Consider the following 24,375-nt stretch of genomic DNA (forward strand, 5'->3'; position numbering starts at 1 on the left):
CAAAAACTATGCTGACAAGCAGTTTTATGACATATCAGTGGTTTTCAAATTGATTGTTAATAGCCATGCATTTTTGCAGGTGTGCCGACGGCAGTCACAGCGAGGCTGCAAAGTGAGCTATCGGCTGTGGTCGGGTAGCTCTGTGTGTCTGCTCGTAGTAGTGGATTGCGCCCCGTGTGATCCTGCCTAAACACTGGTTTGACACACAAAACTATGCAGGTATTTTCAATTTGGAAAGTAATTTGCTAAAAAAAAACTGCATGTTAAACACTGTTTCCACTGCTTCCATGGAGCTTCACCCACATGTGGCAGCTGAAACTTCGCAAAGCCCACGCAACATGGTCTCTGTCAAGCATTTGAAAGGAAATGGACCATGGGTACGAGGTTTATCATAACATTCTACTGTAGAGCTTTGGACAACAGCTTTAGGGCCTCCTCCATGCATATTTTTTTCAGCATTTTTGATCCCAACATTTTTTAAAGCAATTTCAATGTGTCTTCTCCAAGTGTTTTTGGAGGCCTTTATTTTTTTTGCATACATTTATTTAATATTTTTTTTCCTGCCATTTCACAAAAAAAACATGAAATTGAATTGTAATGAAAAATTATACCACAAAGAAAACTATATGTCAGGAAAGGGTTGATAGATTTTACCCATATGCACAATTCTGGTGATACTGATGAGATATGAACAATAATGTAATATTTCAGGTATTAGAGAAAGCAGAGTAACCCTTTTTTAGTATAGAGAAAGTAACATTGCACTCACCCTCCAGACATTGCACAGTGCAGGAACATCAGGACAGTGAAGAATAAAACAACCAGCTCATGAAGAGCAGGCGTGAGAGTAGGCATGACCAAGTGGTGTGAGACCGCGAAATGGAGCTGTCGCTCCACACTCTCTTCATGAGCTGGTTGTTTTATTCTTCACTGTCCTGATGTTCCTGCACTGTGCAATGTCCGAATAAAGTTCTTCACTATCAACTAAACCGGAGGGTGAGTGCAATGTTACTTTCTCTATACACTACATCTACAGTCTTTGTGAATTCCACGTCAGCACCACCACTGGATCAGGACAACTGATCCATTGAGACACATTACTGTCAGGATTACCAACACCTCTTTGGTGCAAAGTTAGCTTGCTTCTTTTTTCTGCGGACCTTTCTTATAGTAGTGCTCCTGTATTTTTTCCCCATAATATGCATGCACTTAAGCATCATTATTATAGCCCCAGGCCTACCATAATTTTACTTAATGGAACTTAGATCATCATAGGAACTTTTTGTCTTTAAGAATATAAATATTCCATCAGCAAAAGTCTGGAGTCATCATCCAACCAACCCAGACATCATATTGTTTGGGGTTCCTTTCAAAATTGGTGAGATCCTTCGAAAATGTCTAATGTCTGATAGTAATTAAGTCGTTTTATGTGCAATTGCTTATAATTACAGGCCCAAACGAAAGGATTATTTTTCACTGTATATTCTTTCTGTGGTCTAAAGAGCAACCAAAGCATAGCTGAATAAAATCTGCTGGTGATCATCCTACTTTTCCTGAAAGAGAATTATAGAGCCCTTTCATGACCTTTATTTTCAAGTGAGTAGTGTAATACAACAGCGTCTCATGCCGGGTAGGTTAATGGAATTATGGCGGGGGGGGGGGGGGGGGGGGAGAGGTTAGTCAGCTGGGCAACAATTGTTTCACGACAATTGTTTTATTGTACTACTCACTTGAAAATAAAGGCTATGTTACTGCAAGACTTCCATGGTGAGTGAGAAGCATCAAAAAAGAAGTGAAACAATTGTCACCCAGCTGACTACTCTCCCTCTGCCATAATTCTATCCAGCTACTGGGTATGAAACGCTCTGTCGTATGGTACTACTTACTTGAAAATAAAGGCCACATTTTTGCAAGACTTCCATGGTGATTACAAAGCACAAAAAAAAAGGCGTGAAACAATTGTCACCCAGCTGACTGATCTCCCCTTGCCATAATTCCATCCAGCTCCCTGGCATGTAACGCTCTGTTGTATTGTACTACTTACTTGAAAATAAAGACCACATTTTTGCAAGACTTTCATGGTGAGTACTCCATTTATGTCTTCTCAAGATATGGTTTATTTGAAGCTATGCTCTACTTCTGAATGTACATGCACCCCTTAGTCTCAATATACACAGAGTTTACCTGCTGGTTGACTGCATTGATGTGAAGGGAGTCTAGTCTCTGTATGCTGTAGTGAACAGCAGTGCCAGGGTAAATCTGCTTGTAGTACAAAGTATAGGGCTACCTATACTCCTTGTAAACATAGGAACACAGTTGCACAATTGCACAATTGCACAGTTGCACAATTTTTAATGCACCATTTGATACCGAACTAGGTAGTACCTGAGGAATATGAAAAAAGAAAAAACTCACAATTGGTATGAATATTTTGGATGAACATAATATTCTGAAGACTCATCAGATCCCAGATTAGAGTTTAGTTACTACCCTGCAAAACATTCAGGTTTTTAATTCTACTCCCCAGATACAGCTCTCACGCAATAAATCTGACATTCCCGACCTCTGCCGTGTGCATATTTGTTGATTTGTTATCATTCTCTACATTCATTTATTTTCTCCAATGAGAGAAACTTGTCAAGCAGTTTCCAACAGACCGTACTGTTACAGCAAAAACTATGTACACGTACCCATCTGCACGGTCTCTGGATATGGATTTATTGTGTCAAATAAAAGAAATGTGGCATTATTTGTATAATTAATAAGAGGGTTAATTAATGTTGGTAATTTGGTGTGGAGATGTACCTGCACCCTCAGGTTATACTACAGTTTTCTATCCTTACAGTAACTTTGACAAATGTAATGTTGTTCCATAAATCAAACATAGGTGTAGTCAGGGTTCAATTATTTTATCCTGCATCAGAATTCATGCCAATGGCTGGAGGCATCTTCAGTATAAATTGTAGCTTGTTATTTACAACCAGACAACCATATCTGAAGAACAAGACAGTACTAATAAATCAGCCAGTCAAGGCATGTGTGTCTCTAAGTGTAGCTTCATAACAAATAATAAACAGAAAAAAATTAAATGTACAGTGAAACCTCTTTAAGCAGGCCACCCAAATTTGCACAAAATTGGTCTTTTTGGTGGTGGTCCTCACAAAAGAAAAAATTACAGAATGCAGGTTATTGGAGTTGGCCAGCAAAAAGAGAAATGTAGAGTAGGACAAATGTAGTCACAATTAGACTACATTTGGCCCATAAGTCAATGGGCCAATCAGAAACACATTGGGCTATACATCCATTTTAGAACTATGCACATTGTGTGTTAAAAATAAACCAGTACTCACCTTCAGTGCCCTGCTCTGGTTTCCCGATGTGATCCTCTTGTGTGATGTGTCAGGCCCAGGGATGGCCAGCCTTGGCCAGCGATCAGCTGAGTGACAGTATGACACATTGGGCCCAGGCGTCATGCTGCAGCTCAGGAAGACTATCATTCACACTGGGGGACTGAAGCAGGACACTGGAGGCACTGTGGGAGCGCTGGTGGTGAGTACAGGATTATTTTTTTTATATAACACACAATGGGCATTGTTCTAAAAATTAAATCTTTAAAAGAAATGGGTAACTCTTACACCCTTCTAAATTTCCTTTACCTTTGGTCTCACAAAACATTGACTGTAGGGGTGCTTCCTATCCATGCTCTGTTGCTTTGTTATGCTGTTATGGATGTCTATTCTACCTGTTTAAACAGATATTTCTGCCAGGTAAGAACCAAGAATGAAGGCTACATAGGGATTTCAATTTTTACATATATTATTAAAAGGATGGGAATGTTTGCTGTATCTCTTTATGTTTTGCTAAAAGTATCTAGATTGGGAGAAAGTTAGTACATTTTGAATATATTTTACAGTGATGGCTGGGTGGAGGTCATATGACAGGAATATGTAGGCTGTCAGCTCCGGTTCACACAACGTACCTCTCTCCCACTGAGATTCCTTTGATGTACTGGGATCGAGTATCGGCGCTGGGTGAGGAGTGACTGGCGGGGTTCCCCTGATCTGTTCGGCGAGATCGAGTGGCAGTCTCTGGTGCAGAGGTGGCAGTGGTGGAGCGGCACCCCGATGCGGAAGGTGGTGGGCGGAGCCGGCATGCGAGCAGACTGGAGCGCATGCAGGAGGGACAGAGTAAATATCAGCAGCAGGAGCCAGCACAGTGAGAGAGCACTAGTGCTCCACTGAATAACGGACTACAAAAACAGAAAGGTCACGCCTGCTTCAGTAAGATACGCAGAGCTAATAAGAAATATTAAGAGTGAAAAGGGAGTGAAGCTTGACAGTATGACAATATGGTGCTAAGCTATGGAACAGCATGGGAATTAACTCTCTGGACTATTGCTAGAACTTGTGGGAAGTACAAATTGCGGACTGATAAAGCCATAAGAGTATGAATTTTTATAACTCTCTTTTATTAATAGGAGGATCTCGGTAACAACAGATAAGAAAGGGGAATTTTTAATGCTGATGTTAAAGTATGTAGGCAGGCAGCCGTCGCACGCACAGGGAACGCACTGCGGGCACGCACAGGGAAAACACAGTAAGGACTTCGAGCATGGACCTCCAGATGTTATCCTGAATACTTTCTCTTCACAGGACTCTAACTGAGCATACCATACTGTGATACAATTGATACTGTCAGTGATTACGTTGGGGTTGCAACTGTATCTGTACTTCTAACACTCATGTTTCAGAAGACAGGAACTCCAGTGGATGTGGATCTGCTGGACCTGTGTGGCAGATGACTCGGACAGTACCAGGGAGCGGAGTCTAAGGTGCTGTTGGTTTTCACCAGAGCCCACCGCAAAGCAGGATGGACTTGCTGTGGCAGGCTGCACCCAGGTCGCTACCCCTGGCGCGGCTAGACCACACAGGTGGCTGAGGAAATGCGAGGCACAGGAGGGATAAGGCAGCTCATAGTCAGGATAGCAGAAGGTCAAGGCAGGCGGCAAAGTAGCATAGTCAGGACGTAGCAGGAGGTCAATAGGTAGGCGGCAGAGAAGCAAGGTCAAGTCACAGAGCAAAGGATCAGATACACGGTAGGCCAACTCTCAGGAATGCTTTCTCTCAGACACAAGGCAACGAAGATCCGGCAGGGAAGTGAGGAGGGTGGAGGAATTTATCAATGAGCCACAGGTGAATTACACTAATGAGCGCACTGGCACTTTAAATCTTAAAGCTCTGGCACTCGGGTGCCCTAGGGGAAGGGGACACGTGCGCCAGAGCAGAGAGGCAGAGGCTGGGGCAGGAGAAGCACCAGGAGAGTTACGGACTGGGGCTCACATGCGGGCACGTCCCGCGATGCGAGTCCCAGCCCAGCCGGCAGCAGCAGGTAACGGGACCATGCGCTCACGGCCAGCGTGTTCAGCCCGAGTGCATAACGTAACAGCGAATCCCAGTCTGTCACTCACATCTTCTCTTTGCTGTTCCTGCTTTGCTCTCACAGTCTCGGCACGCGTGCCCCTGCTTCCTAGGGCGCGCACATGCTGAAGCTCTAAGATTTAAAGGGCAAGTACGCCCTTAATTATTAGTTTCACCTGCACCTCAGTTATAAGTTTCTGCACCTCCCATCACTCCCTGATTGATCTTTGTTGCCTTAGTGCTCTAGAGAAAGCGTTTGTTTGTCTTGCCTTGCCGATTTCCAGACCCCAGTGTTCCGTGACCTGACCTTGCTCCTTGCCGCCTGCCTACTGATCTCCTGCTACGTCCCTGTCTACGCATCTGTGCTGCCTGCCCTGACCTACTGCTATCCTGACCACGAGTTGCCGTAGCCCTCCTGTGCCTCGTAGTTCCTCAGCCGTCTGTGTGGTCGAGTCGTGCCAGGGGTAGCGACCAGGGTGCCACCTGCTGCAGAAAGACCATCCCGCTTTCCGGCGGGCTCTGGTGAAAACCAGTGGCACCTTAGACTCCGTTCCCTGGCACTGTCTGCGTCATCAGCCACACAGGTCCAGCGGATCCACCACTACCCCGTGTGCTACAGCTTATTGCTGTGAGACTTACATATATGCAGCAAATTCAACCCAGTATTTGAACCTTTGTTAGAGTCCTCGAAAAATTATGAAGAAACCCTTTACAATCCATGTTGGTGTCACAGTTATGATCCACATCCATCCCAGCACTATATTTTGCTCAGAAGTGTGACAGATCCTGAGCTGCCTTTCTAATCAGGTCATTTCTTTGGTATGTCATCTGATAACTACTTATTCTGTCTCTTTATTTTACACAAGCCAAATTTTGGAGAATAGGTTCTTGACTACTTGTTAAAGGGAATCTTTGCCCATGATTAGAGATGAGAAAATCAAAGCTGACGAACCTGAATTCGTTACGAATTTCATGAAAAATTGGATTTCCAACTAATGCAAATATCACCGCGATTCTATCACGCAAATCGCTTCATTAAACTCCATTTAGGGCATCTAAAATGGTGGATCCACATGTCAGTACATGGGGCAAGGAACAATGGGAAGGCGGGAAGGCAAGGAGGGAAGGCAGGTAGGTGGGATGACCCTGAATGACATGCAGGACGCAACCTATCAGCAGCCAGTCGCAGACTGACAGTGTGATGTCACAGCCCTATAAAATCGGCAGCCATATTGCAGCTCGTCTTTTCATTCATTTAATTGCACACATATAGGACGGACAGCCTGTGTGTGTTACACAGAAAAGCTTATTACATCAGCATTTCACCTCCTAGTCACATCAGCGTTCTGGTGTACAGAGAGCAGTGCTTTTTTTTTTTTTCACTGAAAAGGATTTTTACTACAGCCATTAACCCCCCAGTCACTTTCTACAGCATTGTATTACAGAGAGGGGCAAAGATCTGTGTGTTGTCTCATACATTTCAACATGCTGCCTCAACTTCATAAACCTTAGCAGAGGAGGAAGGAATCATTTCTTAGGAATTAATTCTGTGTCTTTGTTCCAAAACAAATCTGCTGGTCATACTAGACTGTGGACGGTATTATACCCAGCAGTCCATTCCTAATAGTCTGTGAGAGAGTGCAATTTTGGGTTTAGTACACAGCGACAGTGTACTGCTGTTGTTGTGCATAAATACCTATTTTTAAGCGTACTGTAGCGCATTTTTCTGCCCTCATAAGTGCATACACCATACCCACATCTAAGTGGTGTACAATTTTGTACCTGTTAAACTGTCAAGGGCCTACATACTGTGAAAGGACAGCCAAAAATAATCACCGGCTGGTGTTTTACTCAATCAATTTTTGAAGCGTACAGTAGCGCGTTTTTCTGCCCTCATAAGTGCATGCCACATACCTACATCTAAATGGTGTACTATTTTGTACCTGTTAATCTGTCAAGGGCCCACATACTGTGAAAGGACAGCCAAAAGTAATCACCAGCTGGTATTTTACTCAAATAATTTTAAAGCGTACAGTAACAAATTTTTCTGCCCTCATAAGTACATACCATACACTTACATCTAAGTGGTGTACTATTTTGTAACTGTTCCTCTGTCAAGGGTCTGCATACAGTGAAGGGACTGGTGTTTTTACTTAGATACTTTTTTAAGTGTACTGTAGCGCATTTTTCTGCCCTCATAAGTGCATACCACATACCTACATCTAAGTGGAAACTCTTTTGTACCTGTTGATCTGTCAAGGGCCTACATACTGTGAAAGGGCAGCCAAAAGTAATCGCCGACTGGTGTTGTGCTCAGATACTTTTTAAAGTGTACTGTAAGACATTTTTATGCCCTCATAAGTGCATACCACATACGTACATCTAAGTAGTGTACTATTTTGTACCTGTTAATCTGTCAAGGGCCTAGATACTGTGAAAGTCCAGGCAAAAGTACTCACCGGCTGGTGTTTTTACTAAGATACTTTTTTAAGTGTACTGTAGCGCATTTTTCTGCCCTCATAAGTGCATACCACATACGTACATCTAAGTAGTGTACTATTTTGTACCTATTCATCTGTCAAGGGCCTACATAATGTGAAAGGACAGCCAAAAGTAATCACCGTCTGGTGTTTTACTCCAATAACTTTTGAAGCATACAGTAGCGCATTTTTTGCCCTCAAAAGTGCTTACCACATACCTACATCTAAGTGGAGTGCTATTTTGTACCTGTTAATCTGTGAAGGGCCTACATACTGTGAAAGGACAGCCAAAAGTAATCACCTACTGGTGTTATACTCAGATACTTTTTAAAGTGTACTGTAGCGCATTTTTCTGCCCTCATAAATGCATACCACATACGTACATCTAAGTAGTGTACTATTTTGTACCTGTTAATCTGTCAAGGGCCTAGATACTGTGAAAGTCCAGGCAAAAGTACTCCCAGGCAGGTGTTTTTACTCAGATACTTGTTTAAGTGTACTGTAGCGCATTTTTCTGCCCTCATAAGTGCATACCACATACGTACATCTAAGTAATGTACTATTTTCTAACTGTTTAATGCTCAAGGGCATAGATACTGTGAAAGGACAGCCAATAGTACACACCTGCTGCTGTTCCAGACAAATAATGTTTTAGTGAAGCGTATTGTACTCCCCTCATATACACAATAAGTATGTCAGGCAGAGTAGTGCCAGGACATGCACAGAGGAGTGGCAGAGGCCTAAATTCATCAGGCGCAGGCAGAAGTTGCAGCAGAGTAGGGGTGTGTGCCAGCCGGAGTAGCAGAGAGAGGTCTGAGCTCCTGGTGTCAGCTAGCATTCGTGTCGCGACCAGCAACCCAGCAGCCGTGATTGATAGGTTCACTCAGTCATCCACTTTGTCCCAAGTGACATTCAACACCTCTAATCAACAGTCGGTGGGTTCCTCAGACTCAACCTTCAGTTGGCATGACCCTCATGCTGCTTCTGCCACCTCCAGGCTCTGTCATTGTGCTGCTCTATGGTCTCCTCATGCTAATGCTACCACCTCCAGGCTCTGTCATTGTGCTGCTCTATGGTCTCCTAATGCTAATACTAACACCTCCAGGCTCTGTATGTGTGTCGCCATATGGTCTCCTCATGCTGATGCTGCCACCTCCAGGCTCTCTAATTGTGCTGCTCTATGGTCTCCTCATGCTGATGCTACCACCTCCAGGCTCTCTTATTGTCCTGCCATGGATACTGCAAAACATAATTAAGGTGCTGGTCCCCAGTTTCAGAAATTCCTCTGCATTAAGGTCACTTTCAGGACTCCTGATGCTGCTGCTGCCACCTCCAGGCTGTCTCATTCAGCCACTATATGGTCTCCTCATGCTTCAGCGAACTCCAGGCTGTGCCATTCATCCACTATATGGTCCCCTCATGCTTCAGCCACCTCCAGGCTGTACCATTAAGACACTATATGATCTCCTCATGCTGCCACAAACTCCAGGCTGTGCTATTTAGCCACTACATGGTATCCTCATGCTTCAGCCAACTCCAGGCTGTGCCAGTCAGCCACTATATGGTTTACTGATGCAGCTGGGCCTAGGACATTACCTTAAAATATTTTATGGTAACACTAGCTACCATAAATCTGCAATTTCAATTTTAAAATGAATCTTTTTATCTTAGGGATTGTGAAGCCCTGTTGTCTACTCATGCTTCAGACACATTCAGGCTGCGCCATTCAGACACTATGTGGTCTCCTCAGGCTGCCAAAAACTCCAGGCTGTGCCGTACAGACACTATATGGTCTCCTCATGCTGCCAAAAACTCCAGGCAGTCATTCAGCTACTATATGGTCTCCTCATACTGATGCCACCTCCAGGATCTGTCATTGTACCCCCATGTGACATGTGACTCCTCATCTTAAATTTCAAAATCTTAAATTTCAATGGTCTCCTCATGCTTCTGCCAACTCCAGGCTGTGCCATTCAGACACCATATGGTCTCCTCATGCTTCAGCCACCTCCAGACTGTGCCATTCAGACACTATATGGTCTCCTCATGCTTTCGCCACCTCAAGGCGGTGTCATTCAGCCAATTTATGGTTTACTGATGCTGCTGGGCCTGGGACATTACCTACAAATATTTTATGGCAGCACTAGCTAACATAATTTTAAAATTTTCAATTTTAAAATTAATTTTTAATCTTAGGGTTTGTGAAATCCTAGTGTCTACTCATGCTGCCGTCTGCTCCAGGCTGTGTCATTCAGCAACTATATGGTTTAGTGATGCTGCTGGGCCTGGGACATTACCTTAAATTCCAGTTCCAGGCTGTGTCATTCTACCAGATTATGGTCTCCTCATGCTGCGGCCACCTTTTAGGCTCTGTCATTGTGCCGCCATGTGACTACTTGTTAGATTGGGTTTTAAACTTTGGAATCTAATATAAATCTTAAATTTAAAAAAATCGATGCTATCTTTTCAAGATTGAGGCCCTATGGTCGTCGACGTCATATTACCTGTGGAATTATCACCAGAATCCAATGAAACAGCTTGGAGCGATAACAATGAACCATAACAGATTAAATGAAACCTTTGCACTTTCAAAGTCAGGGGAGCGCTGAGAGGCAAGGGCTGGAACAGGTGGTATCTCCCCTGGCGGAGGACCGCCAGCTCCATGCTCACCAGAATAAATTCTAATTAAATAAAATAAAAATGACATGAAAATATTTCTTTATCCTCCACCATATGGTCTCCCTGCTGCCACATCGATGCTCTGCAGCAGTGATTCTAATAGCAATGCCTGTAATCTGCATGTCATACTGAATAACAATATTATTTCACCAACACAGCACACTCCCTATGCGTGTTACAACAAAGCAAACTGTTCTACACCCCTATTGAGGCTCTCTGTAGGCCAGAAATAGCTATTTTTAATACAGATTCTCCGCAAATAAATTCGACCTGGAGCAATTTTTTTCGGAAAATTCCGCAAATCTGCTGAATCAAATTTTTCAAAACTTCGCTCATCTCTACCCATGATGTACCCTATTAAATATGGCAGAAAACAAATCAACCCTAACTGAGATTTGCCCTTGTTGTCTGCTATACTTAACAGAAAATAAACAGAGCAAAAAAATTTATATACAGTGATACCTCTTTGAGCAGGTCACTTAAATTTGCACAAAATTGGTCTTTTATGGTGGTGGTGGTCCTAACAAAAGAAAAAAATAGACAATGCACGCTAAGGGGGTTGTCCAGAAAAAAGAGAAAAGTAGGACAAATATAGAAAATACCATTCAAAATGACACATCCCCTGATAAGCACAATGCAGCTTTGGAGCAACATGCAGTTTTTTGGCTTCTTTCTCATCGCTTCTGATTCCTAACTCATGACAGACAAGTGTTCGAAATTTGCTGAGGCAGTTAAGGATTCCTGGCACTGTGCCCTTAAAAAAAGACATCAATCATAAATCGCTTTTCTATAAATTATTAAAAAGTAAGTCACTCTTCGAGATAGTAAGTAGTTTAGAATCATGGGCGAGATGCATTACTACCATATGTGAAGGCACACATTATGGATAATTCTGTGTAGTGGGGTTCTATGATATAGGCTAGTCTTTGTTAATGTTTGAACTGGGTTGGCACTATACTATGGTATAAATGTGCAACATAAACTATACACGATGGCACCATTGTTTAGATAACTATTTCCCTTGAGTGAGGACAGTTTTTGGCTTCACTAGGGTCTTGTGGAACATCATATGGGAGGAGATTTATCAAAGCCTGTGCAGAGGAAAAGTTGATGAGTTGCCCATAGCAACCAATCAGATCTATTCTTTCATTTTTCAAAGGCCCTTTTCAAAATTAAAGAAGCAATCTGATTGGTTGCTATGGGCAACTCAGCAACTTTTACTCTGCACAGGTTTTATAAATCTCCTTCATTGAGTAAATCAAGGACGGGTTTGGAGGCTGAAGCTGACATGGCTCCCAAATGCTTGTTAGAAAACCACTCTTGCCATATTTTATTGTTTATTAGTTATGCTGCTCTATTGCTTTGGGGTCTAGGGAGAAGGAAGAACAGACTCAAGCCATTCTAACTACTGAATCCTTTCTCTCCTGGGAGGAAGGAGGAATTGTCTCCTTAAGGAGACCACCAAACATATGTCATATGGGGTCTAACAAGTCATGCAATGCTTCCCTGGGGATGAAATGCCAAGTTAGAGACTCTTACATAAGGGAAAGTAACCCATCTGTAGACAGCTGTTTCAGGGTTCTCGTCCCTTATATAAGACCCTGTCTACCTGTTTGGCAGTCTCCACAAGGAGACACACCACCCCTTAAGTGCCATTTTAAAGGTCTTTCATTTAGCCATTCTGTACCCTGCTCTGTACTGATGAGGGACTAAAACCCCAAACAGCTGTCTGCAGATGAGTAACTTTCCCTTCTGGGAGAGATTCTGGCTTAGTATATTATTCCTAACCATGTTTTTAAGGTCCTTTTAGGGTCATATATTGATTTGAAGCGAAGTTACCTTAAGTAGGTGGTAATGTTTTATGCTTTTGGAGGAGAGCTACTTTGCAGACTTTTTTGTCTAAAAAAAGGCAAGAGCTTGGTTTTGGTCCGGGCCCCCATCCATCTGTTTCTGTCACCAGAGGGGGTCTATGCTAATTCTTCATCTGGGATCCCCATGACTCTTTGTACATCCATTACTGAATAAGTCTATAACTTTTTGTTCCTTTCTTGCTGGTTTATGCAGAGGTGTTAAATGATTAAAGTCTTCGAAGATCTTTTAGATCTAATGTATTAGCTAAAATCTGGACTAAAATACAGGTTAACTGGTAGTGAATTTGACCTTGGGAATTAGAACACTAAATGTGGCAATGCGATATTGTTGGAAACATTTCTCTCATAACAACTACTGATCTGGAACTTTTCTACTGAATGATATAAGCACATAAAGAAACTGATGTCAAGATTAAAAAAAAGATTTTCTAAGTACTAAAACGTGATTTAAGTATTTGTAGTCACATAAAGCAGTCCTATTAATTGTGCTTAGTCCATAGCGAAGGACATGGAATGTGTCCTCTTAAGTTGCAGGCTGCCATTGATCTAACTGGGTGGTCTTACATGCACATTGCTGATACCCCAGTGCTCAGAAGCCTTGGTGAGAGAATTCAGGATTCTATTGTGAGATGTGCTTGGAAGAAGTGAGGTGCTGATTAGGGGCCAACTGGGGCAACCAAGGACACATTCAAGGGGTGCATTTACCGATCGACTGCTATTCTAAGGCTTTATAACTTGATGACTTTCTGTGCATTAACCCTTTAGTTGAACACCAATTGTTTGCTGCAATATAGTTATTGAACATGTATTTTATATCTATCTATATATATATATATATATATATATATATATATGCAGATAGCACTGTCTGTCAGACTTGTTTTGCAGCACATCCCACAGATGCTTGATCAGACTGATATTTGAGGAATTTGGAGGCCAAGTCAACACCTAAACTGAGACCACTGCCATTAGGGAATATTATTATCAAGAAGGGATGTACTTGGTCTGTAACAATGTTTCGGTAGGTGGAACATATCAAAGTAACATCCGCATAAATGCCCATGAGCATCACACTTCCACCACTAGTTTGCCTTCTTCTAATAGTGTATCCTGGTACTATATATACATAATTGGAGAAAATGCACCAATAATGTAAAGAAATTGTTATTATCAAACCTGACTGTCTTCTTCCATTGCTCCATGATCCATTCTGCTCACATGCCCATTGTGGTTACTTTTGGTGTTAAACAGGAGTATGAGCTCTCTAAATGGTCTGCGGTTATGCATCCTATGTATTCTGCATTCTATTTCTATCATAGTTAAAGGGGTACTCTGCTGCTAAGTGTTTGGAACAAACTGTTCTGAATGCTGGAGCCGGCGCTGGGAGCTCGTGACATCATAGCCCCGCCCATCATGACATCACACCCTGCCCCCTCAACGCAAGTCTATGGTAGGGGGTGTGACAGCTGTCACGCCCCCTCTCATAGACTTTCATTGAGGGGGCGGGACGGGGCGTGGTGTCATGAGGGGGCAGGGCTATGACGTCACGAGCTCCTGGTACCGGCTCCAGCATTCGGATCAGTTTGTTCCAAACGCTGAGCACCAGAGTACCCCTTTAACATAGTTAACTTTTTCAGCACTTTGAGCTGCAATAGCTCTTCTGTAGTGTCAAAGCAGCCATTCTCTAGTTTAGTGGCTGTTCTTTTCTAGACTACTTTTGGTAAGTAATAACCTCTGGACAACTGGGAGCACAAGACCTGCAATTTTTTTCTCTGCAAAATGACACTCCTTACTATGCTAAGGGAGCAGAGAAAAAGTTGAGATCCAATAGGGTGTACTGCTTATTCACCATGAATAAACAATAAGGTTATAACATGTTGTAGGGCTGTTGGACCCCCCTCCACTGTATACTGGGGGTAGCATATGCAGGTACATTCACCTCAACGCAAAAGATCCATCACACAAAGCAAGGTTAATGTGCATCCCAGACAAAATATACCTCCTGTAAGCAGAATCTAGTGCAGTTGAAGGGTGAGGAAGGCTGACAGAATAAAGAGAAAAAATTGTTTAAATTAGATTAAAAATAGGATATAGCTAATTCTACCTGAACTTGTGAGAATACAGAGGAGCCAAGTATTTTCCCTGCCAAAATTCTGATGAATTATTTGCCAAGTTGAAAAGTTATAGAATAAGTGACATTCAAATGGGTTTTCTATTTAAATTTCTTTTGGGCAAATCTAATTACATTTTTGTCAGTTCCTGCCCTTTCAGATCAGGAATTCTGGTAAAAGCAAAACCTTCCGTTATGCATGTCCCTGGTGCACATGACCAGCGGTCCACCTCAACCCCACCAAGGAGCAGCTAACTAGATGTAGAGCGGCAACATTACCATGACAGTAGAGTTCCTTTGAAGAGATTTACAAACAAGAGCAATGTTTCGACCAAATTATACAACCTTTATAAAGCATGATTGATAAAGGTTTGAATGTCACAATTGTGAATAAATCTATACAAGTCTGTTGTGATGCTGTTACCACTCAACATTCTAGTTAGTTTTTGATCAGGCAATTAATTTCCAAAATCAACTTTGGGTAAAGCTTGCCTCATCTCAGAGGACAAACCCCGATCCCATCCTTGACTGCGGATAAAAAGTGGGTCATGTACTAAGCCGTGTTATGACTATATGCATAAGGATCTCTTGAGACAGTGGAACTTCATATGTAGGGATCTGTACGATCATCATCATACCAAGTTGTTTTAGCTATGTTAAGTAACAAGGCTTCCTGCAGAAGAGCTGTCCTCAGGACCTTTTTCGTAGAGTTGAACAGTGACACCATAAGAAGCGGTGTATTATTATATCAGGAGAAAAATCTGCATGTGATCAAGTGATGAATGATTGTGCATGCTTGCCAGGGTTGAACTTACTCTTTTCAAAGACTATCTCTACTCTTGAAGAGGGTCTTAAGTTCTCTCCATTTGTAGGGATCCCACCTGTCAAGAAAGCCAGGAAAACGTATTTGTTTTAATGATCAAATAATAATTGTGTTTCCTTTTGTATGTAGAGGAGAAAATCGTTATCTATACACATCCCTAACTGGATTTTAGTCAGTATGTCAAAGCTCTATAATATTGGATACTGCTTCTAAAGCCTAGCTAAAGTAACACTTTTATCCAGCAAACTCATACCTTGCTTTATATGGGAATTTCCAGCAGACCTGAGAGTACCCAAAATAACTGAAAAGACAGCCTTGCTCCTGGCTAAAATAGCACATTGTAATCTTCTGAGAATCCCACAGATAACCAAGCATAACTATGAGATTTAACAGCACTCCCTGGGGAAATGGATAGGGCAGATGGATGAGAAGACAGAGTACAGCTATTAAAAGATATTTTGAAGTGCCAGCTCCCAGGCACAAGGTAAAGCTTCATCTTCAACTGGACAAATATTAGAGACAAATCTGTGTTTAGATAGAGAAGAGCTGGGAAGGAAGAGAGAGAGATAAGGAGAAAAAAAGTAGGACAGGTTAAAGAACATATGTGTACAGAACATACCTGTACTCTCATATATGCAGGAATAGAGCATTTGAATTTGGACATATATATATATATATATATATATAAATATATATATATATATATATATATATATATATATATATATATATATATGGAGTGAGTAAGGAAGGAAGGAATAGCACTACTTGCGATTGCTACAGAACTGATAGGGTTAAACTTCAAATGAACAGCTCACACGGAGGCGGGTCCGAAAAGGCCGTCAGCTATGGTGGTGCTGGGAAGATCCGAACATAGGAAAAATCAATGTGCATAGAAGATAAATTCAAAAACAAAATACCCGCACTCACCATTAGGTTAGCGCCCGTTACAGCATGGTCCCCGTTCCGTTGGTCTAACCATCATATATTCCTAGGAGCCGGCTGTCGCTAACCTAATGGTGAGTGCGGGTATTTTGTTTTTGAATTTATCTTCTATGCACATTGAGATATATATATATATATATATATATATATATATATATATATATATACACAGAATAAATTTAAAATGTCTACACCAAAACTGAAAACTTTAACACCCTTTACAAACAGACTATCCATCTATCTATCTGTCTATTTATATAACTCATATCTATCTACTTCTCTTTACAAATATGTGGATTTAAATATAAAAATAAAAATCATATACTGCAGCTGAAATTCCTGACTAGCTCTGGGGAGAATATGTCCTGGGAAAACAGTGATCTATCATTACCAGGGCTATGATTTCTTGAATCAGTAAATACCAAGTTTTCGTTCCCACCTGCTTTCAAACTAGTGAAGAAACCAGATGTGTAGCTGGGTGCCCAGTGGCAGACATGTAACTTGAAGCTTTTGGACCCTAATGCAAAATATATCACAAGGCCCCCCACCTACTATGTAATATTTAGGATACTGGTGTCTTTTTATGTGACAGAGGGGTCTTTGAGCACCAAGGCCCAGGTGCGACCTTTATCTCCGTACCCCTGTAGCTATGCCCTTCCCCATGGATTAATTCATAAACTACTATTTTAGTACATAAAATGGAAAGCCTACATCAGTGTGTATCCGCTGGCGACCAATACCAGTCACTACTCTTCCAGACCCTACCCTTTACATTGTACTCAATTTAATGAACTTGTGACCTTGATTATAACGTAAAAGGAAAGTATGTTCAACACATCCTCTGTCATCCCTACTAATACAGACAGTGAGGACCACACGTGTGTGCCTACCCTGCCTACTCCTTGTCCAAGACCTGCAATAAAGACATTTCCAGACTTAAATGGGCACTCTCATTTAAACTAATTTTTGTTTTTGCACTCCTTATGGTAAATTACAAATATTTCTAACATACTTTGTTTAAAAAAAATGTTTTCCATGTTTTATTTGTGTTTTAGAAAACTTGCCACTAGGTGTCTCCCTACTTATCCAGAGCACATCCCCCCCCCCCCTCCCATCTCTTGCACAAACTTTGGACTACTGCTGGCCTGGCAGAAGTCCAAAATCAAGAAATGCAGTCTGGAGTGCTGAGGGGTGTGTGTGCAACCTTAGCCAATCATTGCTCATCTCACACTGAACTGCTCTGGGCTGTGTGTAGCAGAGTGAGGGGGGAAGTTCTCCCCTGTATGGCTTCAGATGATGTCACAGCCTACTTGGTACCGCCCCTTCCCAGTCTGTAAATCTGACTGAGACAAAAATTCAGAACAATATCAAGGAAGAAAAGGCAGGGGTGGTTTACCATGATGGCGGCAGTGTACTGGGAGGATTATAAAAGTTAACAAGATCATAAGATGTACGCTTTAAACAGTTTTCAAAGATCATTCTCACTATTTTGGTCTTAAAATTATCCCCTCACTAGGGCCACATATAGATCTCACAGATAATAGCACCTTACTGAGAGACAAGCTCTTTATATACAGACTTTTTAAGCATATTTTTTTTTGCCTTATAACTTTTTTGATTTGAAAGCACAAACCCAATCACACAAAAAATAAAATGGAAAATAGTGACCATATAAAGGTCAGATACCAGTTGTAGACAGTAAAGATCCTTTGTTGGTAGAAACACTTCTCCCTGATAATTGGTGGCCAGTGATCAGCCAACAAATTAGAAAATGTTATTTTTTCGGCTGAAGAAGACTGGGAATGTGGATTGCCCGCAGCAACACCCTTTGTGGCTTTTATCTGCAGGGATATTAGCAGCAGCAAATATATCAAATCTGCACTAAAATCCACATGATTTGGAGTGAATTTGTCATGATTTGGTGTGATTTTATCATGCAGATTTCACTGCCATCTTTTGTGAAAATAATTGCTCTTGAAATTTTCTGCAACAATTCCAACTTGTGTTTATTAAAGGGGTATTCCGGCCAAATACATCTTATCCCCTATACAAAAGATAGGGGATAAGATGTCTGATCGTGGGGGGGCTGCCACTGGGACCCCCGTAATCTCCGTGCAGCACCCGCATTCTATGCAGGGCTGCGTCTCCAGTCTCAGAAAGCTCTTTGTTTCCGGGACAGAGTACGTGATGTAATGCCACGCCCCCTCATGATGTCACGCCCCCTTCATTCATTTCTATGGGAGGGGACGTGACAGCTGTCACGCCCCCTCCCATAGACATGAATGGAGAGTGCATGGCGTGACGTCACGAGGGGGCGTGGCGTCACATCCCCAGTCTCTTTGGCAGGATAACCACTTTAATTAACAGTTTAGGAAAACTGCTGATCTGGGCATAAAATCCAACTAAAGCCTTTGTCACTTTTCTTCCTCTGTGTGACAATGTAAGGATAAGTAGGGCTTGCTTAGTGTAGAACATATTCAGGGTCATTAAAACATGGTCCCAAATGCTGTATTTACACATAAATACTCATTGTATTTGTAAAGAAATGGATGGAAATGCACTTTAATTGCCTATAAACTGAAGTAACAAAGAATGTGGCTTTAGGTAACCTGAGACCATCTGTATACTGCAAATGAAGGATAAATAGATATTTATATTTTGAGACCAATTTTCAACATAGACATCTTTATATGTAATGGAAAGTTTTCCAAACTAGATCTTAGATAAAACTTCTAAGTAAATAAAACAAGTGGCCTAGATCTCTGGCACGTTTGTGATTGGACGGTAAAGACGAATGAGGGATAAATATGAAGTATCTAAAAACCACATCTGATGTGGGCACTGAGTGACCTGCGAGACAGAGGCAGCACTTATAACATGCAAGCAGAAGGGAGCAGGGCTGCCAAAATAAACACATGGATACTGCAGTCAATGAGCACAGGGAGAGAGTACGTATGTACAAAGCAGTGTGTGGTATACAGTCAGGAAGTCAGGGCTTTACTTGTTAAATGGTAAAATAAAAAGATGCTTTTTTTGGCTATTAAAGCTATGGCTTGTGACAGATACAAACAGCAACTCTGTATATGAATGCAAAGTTTAATGTATTGAGTTTTTATGTAACTATGTAAGATGCAAACAGTAGAAAAAGAATGCCATATAATATCATAAAATAAACTGAAATTATATAAAAAAAATAATAATAATACTATATATATATATATATATATATATATATATATATATATATATAGCAACAGAAGAATGCAGCAGCACACTGCCAGCACAAAGATATAGATGAAACATGAATATGCAGTTAAAACAGCTATGGTGTAATAGATGCAAATGTGAAACTATGAAATAGTGAGGCACTTAGCTCGCAAATTTGTCTCCGCCGGCGGTCAAATAGCTTGGACCGTCCCACCGCAATAAGGTGGCCTCATTGGGACGGACCCTACACTATGAATATGCCTCTGTGTGAACAGTTCAGTAAGCATGGCAGGGTCTGGAACATCCAAGACACCTTATATACACACACCTGATAGAGGTGGGTGGGGTGCAAGGCCAACATGGAGGTAGCCACTCCCCCATATGTGCAATACAGACAAAGAATACGTCAGCCAGCACTTTAGTTGATACCAAACTATTATATGGACCGGCCTACAGGTGCACGCTACTAGGCTAGATATACAGCAACAGAAGAATGCAGCAGCACACTGCCAGCACAAAGATATAGATGAAACATGAATATGCAGTTATAACATGGAGAGCTATACAGCTATGGTGTAATAGATGCAAATGTGAAACTATGAAATAGTGAGGCACTTAGCTCGCAAATTTGTCTCCGACGGCAGTCAAATAGCTTGGACCGTCCCACCGCGATAAGGTGGCCTCATTGGGACGGACCCTACACTGTGAATATGCCTCTGTGTGAACAGTTCAGTAAGCATGGCAGGGTCTATTTATATTTGTCTGAGGAAAGAAGTTCATTTAGCAATTGCTGACCAAGGATGGCCTCCTAGATGTGATTGATGGGGAACAAGTCTGGAGATGCTGCAGGCCATGGTAGCCCATTTGGGCCACACAGGCTGCTCACAGTAGCATGAGCAACATGCAGCCTGGCATTGTCATGTTGAAAATGGCTCCTGGGACACTTTGTATAAATGACCCAATCACTGGTTCCACGACCAAATCAATGTAATGCCAAGCTGAATAAAAACTAGAAGGGTCCGGCTACCATACAATATGCCACCCCATTCCATAATCCCGGAAGTAGAAACAGTGTGACATTGCCTTGTTGAGGCACTGCCCACATGGTCTCCTGACAAAATTGTGGCTATCATTGTATCCAAGACAAAATGTCCATCACTAGAGATATACTTTAATTTCAGCTTCCATTGCCATCTTGCTCTCCACCTTTAGACTTTGAAAACACCAGTGTCAGGTCAATGGAACAACGGTAGAGCGATGTCTGGCTCATAGCCCAATGCCATGTAAACACCTTCTTGTAGTTTGTGTAGACGATGGGTTAGGCTTGCTATTTGGTGTCCAATGTCACTTGCAGTACAGAAGGGATCAGTGCGCGCATGCTCTGTCAACGTTGTTGGACAGGAGTTATGGTGATTTGTCTAGCTGTCATCTTGCAGGAGAAGGTGCCAGATTCGGTGTAGGAAGATCCTGATGTAGATGTAGTAGTTGTGAAGCTAAAACATTGCACCACTAAACAAGTTGAATGGGACAAGAGATCAGTCATTTAAGGACAGTGTGTGAAAATGTGGTGGACCCACTTGAGGTGCCTGAGAGGCCTTCTGTGGCCTGGGAAAGTAAGAAGGTTTGTGCTTGTCCATATGCTGACTGAGGGAAATTGCTTGTGTAGTGATAAATTGTGTGAAGCCTTTAGGCTGGTGAGATACAGTTATGAGGGGCTGTATAAACTGTGTGATTTTCAATGATTAGGCTTGCATGGCCTATGTTAGCATTTGTGTCTTGAAACACATTTAAATTATTTATATCTCATGGGAGATTAGCTGCCATGGGGCCTGCAAAATGGCCTAATTTGAAACCAGTCCTGTAAGTCAGTGGTCTGGTGCAACACACTGGGACAAAGACAAGGAGTATCTTTGTGTGGAAGCTGGTTGGGGAAGAAGACCCTCTTTTAGGATACAGTAAAAGCTACCATTGCAAGTTTCAAGGTGCAAGTTTTAAGGTTCATTTAAGCTATGACACATTAAAGTGCTCTGCTGTTATTGACCTGGCAGGGAGAAGTTAGCCCTAAGCTGTCCCTAGAAACACTCTCCCTGCCTACTTGCCCAGACACCCTAGCGGTGAATGAGAACTGGGAGCCGGTCCCTTCCTGCTCTAAAATGCAATGGCGTCAAGGTCAACAAAATAAATGAAACAGTACATGTTGGGGACAAGTCAGGAGCAAAACAGAAATACAATAACCAACAAACAGATAAACCAGGCAGGATATCAATACTAACAAAGCAGGATATGGCATACTAGCATATAGTTCAGAAACTGTAATAAAGATTAACGGCAGATATTACTAAATGAACAAGACTAGATATGGAATAAATATACAGCAGACAAAACCAGGAAATGCAGGGGATGAACAGATGAACTGAATGTCAGAACACTAAACTGGTCAGGAAATATAGAACACTGTTCACACTGGACACAGAACAAAGAACACTCAACACAAACAAATACAAGTTAGGAGGACACAGATAAGAGTTAAAGTACAGAGGACTAGTGTTGCTCGCGAATATTCGCAATGCAAATTTTATTCGCGAATATCGCATATTCGATAATTCGGGAATATTCGCAAATATAGCACTATATATTCGTAATTACGAATATTCTGGGTTTTTTTGTTTGTTTTTTTACAGTACACATCACAGTGATCACCCCTCTCTGCTTCCAGCTTGTGTGGTGTAAAGAAGGCTCTAATACTACTGTGTGAGACTGGCGTGTGAATTTTCGCATATGTGAAAATTTGCATATGCTAATTTGCGCATATGCGAATTTTCACTTATGCAAATTTTTGTATATGCTAATTTTCGCATATGCGAATTTTCGCATATGCAAAAATAAAACGCAAATATTATGAATATGCGAATTTAGCGAATATATGACAAATATTCGTCCATATATTCGCGAAATATTGCGAATTCGAATACGGTCTATGCCGCTCAACACTACAGAGGACACTATAGATCAATGGTAATGTATAGAGGACACTCTAGATCAGTAATCATGTACACTATGATCAGTGATCATGTACTAAAAACACTATGGATCAGAAATCATGAACTCACTACATCGCAACAAGAAAAATGTCAAAAGCCAAACTCCATAACATGGAGGAATACAGGAACTACAAAACCAAACTACATAACATGGAGGAATACGGGTCAAGATACTAAACAGGAATACTAAATACTGAACAATGGACTGAGAACAAGAACTATACTGGACTGAAATAACGCACAGACTGTGAACACAGACTAAGATATAACAAGGAAAAAGCAGAATGAACATACACAATACTAAAACCTGAGAAATGTACTAAAACCAAGCAGGCTAAAAACTATATAATAAACAGGACCCATAACCCCATGGTGAAAACTCAGATAATACTAAAACAGACAAAAGCAAGGAGCAAGATAAAACAACCATGGTCAGAGTAGAACTCAATTACAAGCAGCAAGTTCTAGCAGAGCTCGGGTTTAAATGACCCCACCCGAGCTGCAATAGGCTAAGAGCATTAACTCATCCTAAGCCAGGGAGAATAGCACAGAAAACTGTTCAGACACAAACCTAGTGTCTGAACAGACCCCAAAACAGAAAAATACAAAAACACAGAAACAGACATTACAATTGGTTTATGTGAAGAACTATACATTACACATGATGATCGGAGACTTGGATTGGCTTCTTAAGGGCATTTTTGAATAATTCTTTGGCAGACGCTGAATTTGAGATCACAAGGACCTCCACAGTAGTTGGACTTACCAAGATGGAGTAGTTGGTGCAACCCTGTTAGTACTTCATAGGCTATATGTGTTAAAGTTAGAGGGTAGCCTTCCTAAAGCTAAAAAATCTGACACATAGTTTGGGCGTAACCCCATTCACATTGGACTATTGAGGTATTACACAATCTGCAGCCCAGAGGAAGAACTGCTCCAAAACCACAAGTTTATGTTTAGTAACAGTCAAGTAAGAGATTGTTTTTGTGCCACTGTATTTGCAGTCATCAAACTTATTTTTCCTCCTTGTTCATTATTTTCTGCAACCATTTCTTAAGGAGAAAAAAATTTATAATAGTAACATAGTTCATAAGGTTGAAAAAGACCAGAGTCCATCAAGTTCAACCTATATCTCTAATGAGTCCCTACTGAGTTGATCCAGAGGAAGGCAAAAAACTACTCAAGGTAAAAATTCCTTCCCGACTTCAAATATGGCTTCAGAATAAATCCCTGGATCAACGTTCTGTCCCTATAAATCTAGTATACATAACCAGTGATGTTATTATTCTCCAAAAATGCATCCAGACCCCTTTTGAATTCTTTTACAGAGTTCACCATGACCAGCTCCTCAGGCTGAGAATTCCACAGTCTTACTGCTCTTACAGTGTAGAAACCTTCTTTCCTCTAGACGTAGAGGATGCCCCCTTGTTATAGGTACAAAAAAGAAGTCTATATCTATGTATACTGAAAAGAAAGGCATAACATTTGAAAGACACAATCATGGAACTTATTAGCTCAACAGTGTCTCTCACTAATTTGTGGTTCCATGAATGGAATATATTTGGGAAACATTAAGCTAAATTAAACAAAAAGTTTAACATTCTATCAAAAACATTCTATTTAAGGCATTTTTTTTATTTATGAAGTATAAACATAATAAGAACATATTCCTATCATAAGTTTGACATATAGATCAAGCTTTCAAACTTGCTTCAAAATACAGAGAATAAACCTTTGCATATTCCCACAAATGAGAAAGTCATGAAAAATTGAGTGGCTGGACATCTGGAGACCTTAACGTG

Source organism: Hyla sarda, chromosome 8, assembly GCF_029499605.1.
Source record: "Hyla sarda isolate aHylSar1 chromosome 8, aHylSar1.hap1, whole genome shotgun sequence".
Taxonomy (NCBI): domain Eukaryota; kingdom Metazoa; phylum Chordata; class Amphibia; order Anura; family Hylidae; genus Hyla; species Hyla sarda.